Genomic DNA, 13,875 nt, shown 5'->3' on the forward strand with positions numbered 1-13,875 from the left:
CCCCGTGGTGATGCCATAATACTTTAAGTAAAGGGATGGTTTTTCCCCTCATAACTTGCTCTCGGGAGTCTAAGATCTTTAAAGGCCTCTCTTCATATGAGGTGTTCTCATCCACCTCTACGCTTGTCCAATTTAGGACATAGGAAGGATCGGGTTCATACTTACGAATACAAACGTGGAATACACTGCGCACCCCGAATTTTGTGGTTGTAAGACAAGACAATAGGCCACTTCTCTCACTTGTTCTAAAATATCAAACGAACCAATGAATCTAGGCGACAATTTCCTACTTCGATCAAATCTCATCAAACCATTCCTGGGTGATATTTTCAAAAACATATGGTCACCAATTTCAAAGGATAAAGGTCGTCTCCTCTAGCCAGCATAACTTTTCTATCGGCTTTGAGCCATAACCTACCTCTTATGAATGAGAGACACTTTCTCGGTGGTCTCACGAACTAACTTAGGTCCAAGCATGTATGAGTCCCCTACCTCGGTCCAATACACCGGTGATCTACGCAAACACCCATATAGGGCTTCAAAAGATGCCATCCTGATGCTAGCTTAATAACTATTATTGTAGGCAAACTCTGTTAGAGGCAAGTGCCTCTCCCAAGAACCTTTGAAGTCTAAAACACATGCTCTCAACTTGTCTTCTACGATTTGGATAGTGCACTTAGATTAACCATAAGGTTAAGGGTGATAAGCAGTGCTAAAAGTCAATTGAGTACCCATAACACTCTGTAAACTCTGTCATAACTGTGCGGTAAAACGAGGGTCTCTATCTAAAATGATGCTCACCAGAACCTCATGATGTCAGACAATCCCTCTAACATAAAGCTCAGCTAAGTAGTCAACTGAATCATGCACACACATAGCAAGAAAATGGGTCGGCTTAGTTAGTCAATCCATGATGACCTAAACAGAATCATTACCCCTTTGAGTTCTAGGAAGACCTGAAACAAAATCCATAGTGATGTGCTTCCACTTCCACTAGACTCTAGGTAAGGGTTGCAACAACTCGGCTGGCGGGTGGTGTTCTGTTTGATTTGTTGGCAAGTTAGACACTTAGACACAAACGAGGCTATGTCTCACATCATACCCCTCTACCAAAATTGACGGCTAAGGTCATGGTACATTTTTTAGCCTCCCGAATGCACCGCAAGGCATGGGTGGTGGAATTCCCGAAGTACTTTGTCTCTACATGGCTCTGGCACAAAAAAGATTCTAAATACTGGATATTCAAATCAGAATGCACCCTCATACCCGTTTCCTCCTTTCCCTGTGAGATTTTCTTTCTGATTACCTTCACTTTCGGATCATTCTGCTCTACTTCTATAACCCGTGTGACAAGTGTTGGTTGTGCAAGGACTGAGAATAAGGTGGCATGCTTTGTAGACTCGCCAAGATGTAAGTCAAAGTCCCCAAGGTCACCTAAAATCTCCCACTCCTTAATGGAAAGACTAGACATGGTACTCACAGACTTCTTACTCAATGCATCAGCCATTACATTGGCATTTCCCGAATGATAATGAAAGTCAAGATCATAATCTTCCATGAATTCCATCCACCACTTCTGACATAGGTTCAAATATTTTTGAGAGAAAAGGTACTTAAGGCTCTTATGATCCGAGAACACCTCAAACTTCTCTCTATACAAATAGTGCCTCCAAAGTTTTAGGGCAAAGATCACCGCGGCTAACTCAAAGTCATGAGTTGGGTAGTTCCTTTCATAAGTCTTTAACTGACAACAATATGCCATAACTTTGCCCTCTTGCATCAAAACACATCCTAAACCTTCCCTAGAAGCATCTTAATAAACGATGTAACCTAACCCTCTCTCCAGAATATTAAAATTGGTGTAGTAGTTAACCTAGACTTTAACTCTAAGAAAGATTTCTCGCATGATTCACTCCAAACAAACTTCACCCCTTTTCTAGTTAACCTAGTCAATAGGGATACTAGGGTAGAGAAGTCCTTCACAAACTGCCTATGATAGTCGGCAGGACCCAAAAAGCTACGAATCTCAAAAGCATTCTTAGTCGCTCCCAATTCTGCAAGACCTTAATTTTCGAAGAATCCATAGTGACCCCATCCCCAGAAACGGCATGATCCAAAAACTTTTCCTTGTAAAGCCAAAATTCACATTTTTCATACTTAGCATACAGTCAGTGCTCCCTAAGCAACTATAAGACAATACGGAGGTGTTCCTTGTGCTCCTCCTCAGAGGGTGAATAAATAAGAATGTCATCCACACAAACCACAATGAATTTGTTGAGATACTCTCGGAAGACTCGATTCATCAAGTCTATGAAAGTGTCAGGGGCATTGGTCAAGCCAAACATCATTACAACGAACTCATAGTGGTCATATCGATTACAAAAGGCCATTTTCGGAATGTCCTCCTCCTTCACTCGAAACTGATGATAACCCGGCCTTAAATTTATTTTTGAGAAACATCGGGAACCCTTAAGTTGGTCGAAGAGGTCATCTATTCTAGGCAACAGATACTTGTTCTTAAGCATGACCCTATTCAACTTGCGGTAATCTATACATAACTGCAATGAACCATCTTTCTTTTTTGAAAAGAGAGTAAGTGCTCTCCATGGCGAAGTGTTAGGGCGTATAAAGTCATTGTCTAACAACTATTGTAACTGCTCCTTCAAGATGAGTAGTTTGGTTGGTTCAAATCTATAAGGTGACATGGAGATGGGTGTCATGCTAGGCAACAAATCTATAGAAACTCGACCTCAAAGTGAGGTGTTAATTCGGTAAGGTCTTTTGGAAAGACGTCTAGATACCTGCAAACCACTCTAAGAAATGTATCCCGGACCATACTACCCTCTTCAGCCATAAAAGTCACAAAGAGGAAACTAAGTTCGCATCGACTATGTAGGTCATGTAATGGCAACAACAATCTATCGATTCGATCCCCCAAAAAATAAAAACAATCCTCATTCGGTTTGCACACAGTAACTCTCCTACGGTGACAATCTATGGTAGCATGGTAGAAAGACAACCAATCCATGCCTAGGATGACATCAAAACCCGACATATCCAATATAAAGAAATCGAAAGGGAGTCAGCGATCGGCGACCTTAGTGTCACAATCACAACATACCCGACTCAAGAGACTTTACTCACATCCAGTAACTCCACCATGAGTGGTGACTCTAGTTTATCAATCTCTAACCCCAAAATGGATGCAAATGCATATGTTATGAATGAATGAGATGCTCCAGTAGCTATCAATACATTGGCCCAACTATTGGAAACAAGATATTTATCTCTCACTACAGATGGTCTAAATGACTGCTCGGATATGGTGGTGGCAAAAACTCACCTATGTGGTCTCTGCTCACTTTGATCACCCCTCTAAACATACATTAGTTGCACCGACTGTGTAGAAGTGGCCCCATGTACTGTTTAGATGTCTGTCTAGACTGAACTGGCTAATGAGTCTACCTCTGACCCTAACCTTCGTAGAAACCTCCTGCCTATCGAAACCCTGAAGCACTAGTCATCTCGATTAACTGTGGGCAAGACCTCCTCATGTGCCCCATTTGTCCACAATGATAGCATGCGGGTGATTGAGTCCTCCCTCGAGATTGACTCTAAGAATGGCCTGATTGATGCTCACCAAGACTCTACTTGCACTTCGAAACCTTGTGGTTGTCACGCCCAACTTTTATTACTCAGATAACATTACCAAATTATTATTATAAACAATTTCAGAGATAACAAACTAAAGACCCAGTATCTTAATAAAGATAAATAAATGAAGATTCTCTTATTCGTATACATAATTAATGTAACATGAGATATAATTAAATAAATTGCCCCCAGGCTTACATCATTATATAAAAGAGAAAGGGTTCAACCCTTTTTACAACAATGGCATTCAACCAACAAATAAAAGGCCTCGTGGCCAACAGATAATGAAGATCCTCGATGTTGAACCACTTCTTGATATACACCTAAAAAAGGATTAGCAACGTGGGATGAACATAAAGTCCAGTAAGGATCCCAACATGATCCTAAACAATAACAACATACAAATAGCTATGATTATAAATGCTTTATGTCATATCATATACATATGCGTCAGTTTATACATGAAGATATACTTACTTAGATAATTTTCTAAAAATCATTCAACTTATCCAACAATCACAAAACCATTCACTTTTCTTTCTTCTTATTACCACTTTATTTTACATTTAATAGACAATAATAGGTATTTTTGAAAACAAACCCAGGAAATCCAATTACTTTTCCCCAATTACTGAACTCACACCCAATTCCAAATTACAATTTTCCGAAGAAATATCCCAAACGAACATGTAGAGGTTATATATAAAATGTTGCTCACATAACCAAATAAGACAATTGGCATCCTCCACGAAATAATCACCACTATGCATGAAACACATAAATAGAACTGAGATGATAACGAGAAACCCAACAACGCTCTACCTGCCTCAAGCACTGTAAGCCAAGGATACACCTTTCCAATACTCACGCCAATTTACCAATCACCAGCTAGAAGGTAATGGTACCTCTACTCAGTTCTCTAGGCTCTAGCTGGAAGGTATTGGCATGTCATATTCTCAGCACAGTTCCAGGCGCTAGTTGGAAGGTAATGGTACCCCTTATTCTCAACGCATGCACATTTCCAACCATCACATAACTCAAATAAATATAAATGACCCGAGTGTACTACATACACAAAATCCATTCAACATCACAATGTCATCCTCCACCGATGACCAAGGACAAAAATCTCTAAGCGTAAATATTTAAATACTCTCAATTTGATAGTCTGATGCTCACTTGACCTCAAATTCAACAACAATGATAACGACAGCAATATTAGACTATTTCAAATCCAACCTCAAGTTCACATTCTGAATTTACAACACATCAGTGGCTTCGTTCTCTTTTCAAAATGAACCCTTTTGTTTTCCAAGTTACATTGCCCAAATCATTTCTTTCAAAAAGACCAATTTCCACATTTTCGATAAAACCACATCCATGAATTCCAAGCCATAACCCAACTCAACTTAAGATGATTAATCCAAACAACTCCCATTATCAATGTTGATTCTTCCTTTAAACCATTAACACAATAACACAACTCAATATTAACAAGACAAACATTATTTAACTTTATCCCTTTTAAATTCATTAGGTCAAATTAAAAAAAAACAAAAATAGGGCTTTTCCTTTTCTTCAACATAAACAAGTTAAGCTACCCTCCAATTAACCTAACAACAATCAATTTCACAATTCAAATTCCAAACATTCAAACCCTATATCCTCTTTATGATTTTCAAAGAAATCCATAATGGATATGATTTTTATGCAATAAAATCTACCACATGTCTATCTATAGACGAGGTATTGAAGAGGAACAAGCAAATCCCTACCTCTAGAAGCAACGAGGAGAAAGCCAAAAAATCCACGACAACGAAAACACTATCTGCTCAGATTAAACTAAAGCCCTCACGGCCCTTTACGTTTTGGTCGAAGGGACTATAGGTCAAAGATGGGTAGAAGTAGATGAAAACCAAGTAGGAAGAGCTTGAAAGCTCAAAAATGGCGGAAGGGGAGAGAAGGGAGAGAGAAAAGTGATCCAGATGTGACTAAATGTGGCTTTTATAGCTGCTGAAAATGAACAGACCGCTCAAGGGAAACAAAACCCCGCTCGAGCTACCAGACATGACAAGTGGCACTGCTCGAGCGAACAAAGTGACTGCTCAAGTGCACAAGACACTCTCTTACAAGTTTGTAGATAGAAGCACACGCTCAAGCGTAAGAAGGACTACTCGAGCCAAAATCGCTCTAGCGAAAAACACCACTCTCCCTAAAGTTTTGCAAACCTGCAAAGATACTGGAAGACTCGAAAGACCACTCGAGCGATGAAGGAAAAACTCAGAGTGCTACAACCTCCCCACCTTAGGAAATTTCGTCCTCGAAATTAAAGATAAGGTCGAAACAAGGCGACTCAATCAAAACTAGAAGCACAACCACCAACTCAAAACTGGACCCAAACTTGGGATAAATTCCCGGATTCCTTTTCAACCTTTCGGGACCCCAAAGACACCCGAACACGAAACTCAAGGAGAAACAAACGAATGTCTCTTCGACCCATACAATTCAATGGGCGTACGAGATAGAACAGAAACAACCACACGCATACTAGAAGTATCAACCACGCGACAGCCACCACAACACAGCCAATGCCTCCGAGTGCTCAGCACTAGAATACAAAAAAACCCCCCACAAACAACAAAAGTCTCAGTAAACTCAAATAGGACAAGAAAACTCCCAACATGAAAAGTTAGAGACAACAGCTCCGGTATACAAACCCCACTAACACCAAACACTCCTCAAACCAACAACTAACCCAAAATTAGCAATTCAAGCTAAGTCACTCTACAACATTCATCATTCTAGGTAAAATAAATGACAATAGAGCTTTATACATAAGAAAAAAAAATTCATCATTCCTCGATCATTTGAAAAATCATCCACTCGAATATGAAACATTTCTCACAAGTGCCAAGACTCACACTGATTAAAAGTTAAAATACATTTTTCTACTTCTCAAGCAAAACTCAAAAGTTTTATAAACACTCTTTGAAAACAAAGGTGTAAATCGAAACATAATCATTCACAAGTTAGAAGCACATGACTATACAATGAAATTCCTCATTACAATTTAGATTAGCTCCATAACATTTCCCTTAAACAAGGCCATCCGAGGCTATAATTCCAAGAAAAAATCATTTTCCAATTCAAACTCAACAACTGTCACCTCATGACATCCATTACTCTTACATGATGCCACAACAAACACATATGTCAAATTCACAGAACAATCCGTAACAGAAACAAGAATCGTGTAATCAACGCAGCAAAACACAAGAAAGTTCGTTAACTTGAAATTCCCATTTATCATAAACATCATCATAAGTTATCACCCACACGCAGCGTAATGTACACGTAAAACCATGACCATACACACACTACTCCAACCCCGATGAGTTTCACAATTCAAAGCAAGCTTCACACAAGCTTCTACACCCACAAACAAGAGATTCCACTCCCGACAAACCACTCTAAGGCACTAACAAGGTTATAACCCTCTTTACCAAACTCCAAGCAAGACCCAGTGTGACTATTTGTCAACCACCTTCCAACATCAACTAACCGCTTAACCAACTCGATAAAACTGAACGCTCGGTACCAAACACCAGCATGTCACCTAACTTTATTACTCATTGAATCACCCTGGATTCTTCAAGACTTGGCCATACCACTATTGTTTCCTAAAGAAATCACCCCTCATATGCCTATATGGCAATTATCTTTCACACCTCAAAACGTAAGACTGATGTGGTCAATGACAATCACATATTTCTCGACACAAAAGCATCTTCCCAATGCCATACTAACTACCCGAGAACACAACCATTCTTCATCCTAAGAAATACTTCTAGTATTTGCTCATGGAATTCTCTTTTCACTCTCAAAACTTCATTCCACATCTAATTGTACCTTAACACACGCACCATCTTCTCACAATCAGTAGGACCACCACGAATTCATTAACAAACAAAACCAAAATACTAAACATCACCCTCAAGTATCATTCTTACTACCCCAACACACAAATCTCACATTCCCTCGAAATATTTCACATAACCAACCAATCTCACAAATCCTAAAGTCTCACATCCCCCAACCTTATAACTTGTTTTTACAGCATCACACCCCTAACCACAACCATCCATAGATTCCCATTCTCAACAATTAAGTCCCAAAACAAGGCTCAAAGGCCATCGCAAAACAAGGTCATAAAACAATAACATATATACAGCACCGTTACAGTTACCAATCTCATGAACAACTTCTCATTACATATAAAAGGTCCAAAATCCATCATAAAGCCTTCAACACGTGAGGAATAACAAACAACAACAACAATATGTAAATACAACATAGTACCATGACGCTTCAACACCCAACAACACATCAGTCGACAACAAAAGCTCAAATATTGAACCACCAATCTCTAATACAAAAGCGCCTCTCAAGGGTAATACTACTATAATGACCGAAAAGTCGACCCTCATGAAGCTTTCCAAGTCTGGCCTGCACGAGTCTGGTATCGGTACTGTCCCCGATTAGATTGAAGGGACTGATTCTAACTAGGTTCTGAAACACCCGAAGAATTCACACACAACGGGCAGAAACGCCTAACATGACCCAGATGACCACAATCAAAACAAATAGTAGACCCCTTACTCTGAGACTGGCTTTAAACTTGAACCTCACTAGGCCTCCCAACTAACGATTTCGAAACCCCTGACAAAGACAAAGACTAAGCTTGAGACTGAGCATGTGCTCGCCTCCACCTCTTATTGAGCGTAGAGCGCTTATGAACTGTAGGATTCGCTAAAGTGGCCTCCATCTTAACTCGATCAACGCTGATAACCATGGCCTCCACCTAGGTTGTTGCCTCAACTAGAGCATAGTAATTCTTCTATAGAGATCCAACTACCTTCTCTCGAATATCATAATGTAACCACTTCTCAAACTTGTAACATTGACGCTCCTCTATTGCCACTAACTTTGGAGCAAACCTCAACAAACTAGTAAATTGCATCTCAAACCGTGCCAAAGGAGCAACGTCCCAGTGCAACTCAACAAACGGTTCCCTCAACCTTTCCCGAGCAGAAGGAGGGAACTATTTGGCCAAAAAGGCCTTGGTAGAAGCAACCCACGTGTTAGCTATGGTGCTCTTAGCTTACGTCCACCAATACCCTGCATCACCCTTCAATTGGAAACTAGCTAAAGAAATCCTTAACTCTTCATCCTCGACTCTGAGCATATCAAGAGTCTCAGTAATCTGCTCCAACCAAACCTCTGCCTCCAATGGTTTAGACTCTCCCAAAAACGTCGGTGGATTGGAACAAATAAATTCCTTAGTAAGCTTGAGGGTATGCCCGTTGTCACCCTCATTATGAGCTAGAGCATCCTGCACCGCTCTCACAATCTCGCGTACAACTTCCTTGCCGACAGTCGATGTTGTAACGGCGGGTGCTAAAGAAACTGTTATGCCCCTACCGGCACTCCTATTCCCAACTCGTCCTTTATTCCCTTGTGAAGACATCCTATTAGATCAAAACAAGACTAACTTAGTGTACAACACCACAACCTTTCCCCGAGGCACAGACACTTACCACCTCAAGCTACGAGACAAACTAAGCCCTAAACACGTAGTTCTACCACATATAAACAATAAAGCACTTAGTCACATAATCGAATCAAGTCCGCAAGGATAAATACTTGTCTCAAAACTCTCAAGGAATTCCCATTAGAAACCACGTTGATCAGGCGTGTTTCCGATCAGACCTCAAATCACCAGCTACGAGTACTATCCATGAAACTTAATTCCATGCTCACATAAATGCAACGTATTGTAGACACTCCATTTTGACCGGCCCTAAGATTTGAGCGCTTTCTTTTAATTACCCGTTGATGATAATCAGACTGCGCTTCTCAGAATCCTCAGTAAGAGAGATGGAATTGAGCTTTAATCCTAACCTTTACACATTTTTGGCCAAATTATTTTTCATCCAAAATGCACCAATCTCCACTACCAAAAGAATCTTGGCTCTTTAATCCCCACTACTAAATTTCCTACGCCCCACAATCCCCACTCACTATCTACTTTCATAATCACCCCACTGTCCCCACTCACCATCCACTTGTATAATCACCCCACTATCCTCAATCATTATCTACTTTCATAATCACCCCACAATCTCCACTACCAAATTTCCTACACCCCACAATCCCCACTCACCATCCACTTTCATAATCACACCCACTATCCCCACTCATTATCCATTTACCTAATCATATCTCACCACCTCCACTCACCATCCATCTTCGTTATACATTGTCTCTCATTAGCTCCATTATCTTCTCTAAGTTCTCTAATTTGTCCTCCATCATTGCCCACTTGCATCGCTATAGCTCGACTTTTTTGCGTCCCCCCTTTCGGAGAGCTCGAATTGGTCCTACAATTCAGACTCTTGTCACAGTTCTGAATCTAATATCACAAAGTGCAATGTGAAACTGATAAACACTAAAGAGTCAAATCCAACAAATCATTTTGGAAAATCGATTTTGAATCAAATATTGCCAAAACTGGACTGCTTTACCAGATTACAGAGTCGCCACCTAAATATTTTATTTTTGGAAAATTTAGAAACCCTGACTCGTGCTAAAGGCCACGTGTCCATCATCACCAACGTTTCCTCGGCTCGGGAACTTGGGCACGAGAGGGGAAGGTCCTGAACTGAGCACCCCCGCTCGCCTGATCAAAGATCGGCCTATACTAATCATGATATGTTATTTTATAAACCTCATGTGTTCTTATTCCGGTTATTAGCTAACTTTACTATGTGATGCACACAAGCAAGTATAGACTAAAATTGCAAGAATTGGAACAAATTCATTTCATGTTTGCTTTTGAAAATGGTTTGAATTTGCCACCCTCAAGTGGCCTAAAACGCAGATTTGCCATCAAACATGATGGGCTTTAAAACATGATTTGCCACTTCGCAAAGTGGGCTTAAAACGTACATTTGTTGAATCGTTCCAATTCAAGCATCAAGCCTTCAACCACAGGCATTCATGCAGTTTAGCATTTAAGCACATAGCCTTATGGCAAGCATGCCAGATATGTATACGTGGCAATCACACTCATGTGAGTATGCTAAAGCATAAAGATTCACCGAGTACTCCAAGCCAAAACAAGAACTAGTTAGAAAAATGCATGATCCTAACTATACAAGATGCCTAATGTAACACATGCAATAATGCAATTAATAGGCTCAGCTACTAATATGGCATATGACGTAACTTGAACAACATGCTTTTAAACACGTATTCAAAGAAGCGTATTGAAATTGCAATGCAGTTTGAATGATGTGTCGAGCCTCGGTGCATGCACGCATAAGGTATGCTAATTGAAAATGATCTCTAATCTAACCATCGAAAGTGATTAAATAAAAGGAAGAAAGACGCGGGGTTGGAAGGCATGCACACACGTACGCACACTTATTACAACATTGTGTCGTCGCGAAGGAGGGTCCGAATAAATGAGAGCTCAGCTAATCTAAGCTAAGCTAGGCTAACTAATCTAATTAAACTAATTATTACAACACTTTAACTAATTAGCAACTAGTTAATTACCACAACATACACACTAACTAATCATGTAGAACACTGAACTACACTGCCTAAGCTTTGCTTCAGGAAGTTGAATATGCATGCACTCGGTTCTCGCCCCGAAAAGTCTTCCGATTTGCTCCCGAGAGGCTCTATTTGTAGGGTTGACCACACTCCAGGATCTTTCTACTCCACCTTACCAATTCAACGCTGAGGACTACACCAGTGGCCTACCAGCCATGGGTGATTGTTGTCGGCCCCTTGCTGGCCAAAAATGTGCCTTGCCGGCCAAGAGTGAGCCACTGCCGGCCACTGGTGTTCTGAGTCACCACACTGCAACAAAGCACAAACAGAGGAAAATGGAGGGTTTTCCAAGGGTATGATTGTAATGCACCCTTCCTTATCATATCAAACCATCAAAGGAGTGGCACTCTTGGATCCAAAACCACCAACCGAGCATTTTCAATCCATGATGGCCAAAGATCTAAGTTGCACAATTTCAATAAATGTACAAAACAAGACTCTAGACCATTACCTTGTCATGAATGATCAAAGGCAATGGAGACAAAGGAGATTAGCTCATTTCATCACTTTGAGTATGAAATGCTCCAATCTTCCTTGTGTTCAATATAACATCCGATTGAACACATGCAATGCAAACACAACATGCTTAACTTGCTCAAGTTTTACTTGTCTAATTTTATTTACACATTTTAAGTTACCAACTCATTCTTTAGTTGATTTACTCCAAGGTGAGTGTCCTCTAATGAGAGAGGTGTCAACCAAAGGATTGATTTAAGTCATGAGAGAGATCATGTCGTTGGTTAGTAGAAACCCTCAAAAGAGGATTAAAACCATTAAGCACAAATCTCAATCTCAAGCTTAAACGCAACCCTAAGGTTAACCAACCCTCAAAGCAAATGACAAAGTGAAGAAATGAGGGAGGTTGCAGATATTGTATATGCTGAAATTACATGCAAAAAGACACTACAACATGCAAGCAACTCATGCAAACCATGTTTAAAAGCCAAAAACACCAAACTAGTGAAGATCACTACACTATAGGCATGCAATACAAAGCTCACAAGGTACAAACACTTCAAAACAGCCCTAAAACAGCTTAAAAGGAGTCCTAAAATATGCTTGAAGTAAGTTAAAAAAAGCTAGAATAAGAAGCCAACACATAGCACAAACTAGACTATTAAGCACAATTGCACTACAAGCATACAAAGCAAGCCTCAAGTGACTTAACCAGCCCCTAATAGAGGTAAAAACAAGTTAAAATAATAGCAAAAACATGCTGAGATCAAGTCACAAAATGCTAGAAAAACAAGGTCACATGTTAAGCTATCTACACATGCAAACAAGACACGAGGAGGGGAGGCTAACCCCTCCACTTTTGGACTTCAAAATAGAGTTTTTGCCAATGAAATAACTCTAATTTTCAGTGGTTAGAAAGGCCAAAAATTTTGATTTAAAGAACTTTGAAAGATGGCACAACAACTTAGCAAGCAAGCTACAAGAAGGGTGGACCACCCCTAACTCCAATCAAACCTCAAACCACCATTTTGAGACCATAAAACAGAGATTTGCAGAGGTTAAAACCAGCCTCAAAACAATATGTAAAGATGGCAAACCAAGTATTTAAATTAAACTTAAAACACTAGTGTTCTACCTCTTGAAGACAAGATGCAATTTAGGCAACAAAATCAAGCCAAACCAAGCCAATATCTTCTCCTAGAGGTCAAAGAGGGCCTCAAGTAGCCTCAACTCAATGGTGATCAAGTTTGATCAAGGGTTTATGTGCAAAAGTGTAGAGAATTTAGGCTTTAAGGGACAAAATATCAAGAGAGAGAGAATTCTAGAGAGAGAGAGAAATTTTTTTTGTCTTCAAAATTTTCTAACCCCCTAACATGCAAGAGGGGGCTTCTATATATAGAAGATACAAAATCCCCTCAAAGAGATCCAGCCATACACGTGCAAGCAGATGGCTCAATCTGTGCAAACAGCTGGCACAAAATATCAGAAAATATCTATTGTTACACTGGTGGCCGGAAGGGTCTCATTGATGGCCGGCATGGCACATCAATGGCCGGCAAGACAAAATCCATGGCCGACAGTGCCCAAACATGGCCAGCAGTGCATCAAAACAACATGTTGAAAGGACCTAAACATGGCCCCAAAATGAGACAGAATTAATGCAAGGTTTGGAAAGCTCAAACCTGTGGCGTTCCGCCTCAGATTTCGAGCGCTCAATGAGTAATCAAACTCATCACTGGATATACCTGCAAGAACATCCAAGTCTTAAGTACGGTCAAAAATAGGGTGTCTACAATTGCCTATACAATGAGAGCTCTAGTCTTGAATTTAAAATAAAAAAAAATAATTAAAAAAAAAGAAAAAGATGGATTACATGAGAAGTGTAGAGAGAATGCTATTTAGGATTTGAGAGAGAAGAAAGCCTTGAAAACAAGAGAGTTATCTTGCCAAACTAGTGAAGTTACCAAGCCTCTATACATCTCATCTTCCCTTGTAAAAATCACTCAAGAACTAAGTCCTAGAGCCTTGTTCAAAGAGAGAATTCTCCTTGCCAAGTGTAAGAAAAGAGTGATTACTTTACATTTG

This window comes from Camellia sinensis, chromosome 6, assembly GCF_055761805.1.
Source record: "Camellia sinensis isolate YWXY chromosome 6, ASM5576180v1, whole genome shotgun sequence".
NCBI classification, from domain to species: Eukaryota; Viridiplantae; Streptophyta; class Magnoliopsida; order Ericales; family Theaceae; genus Camellia; species Camellia sinensis.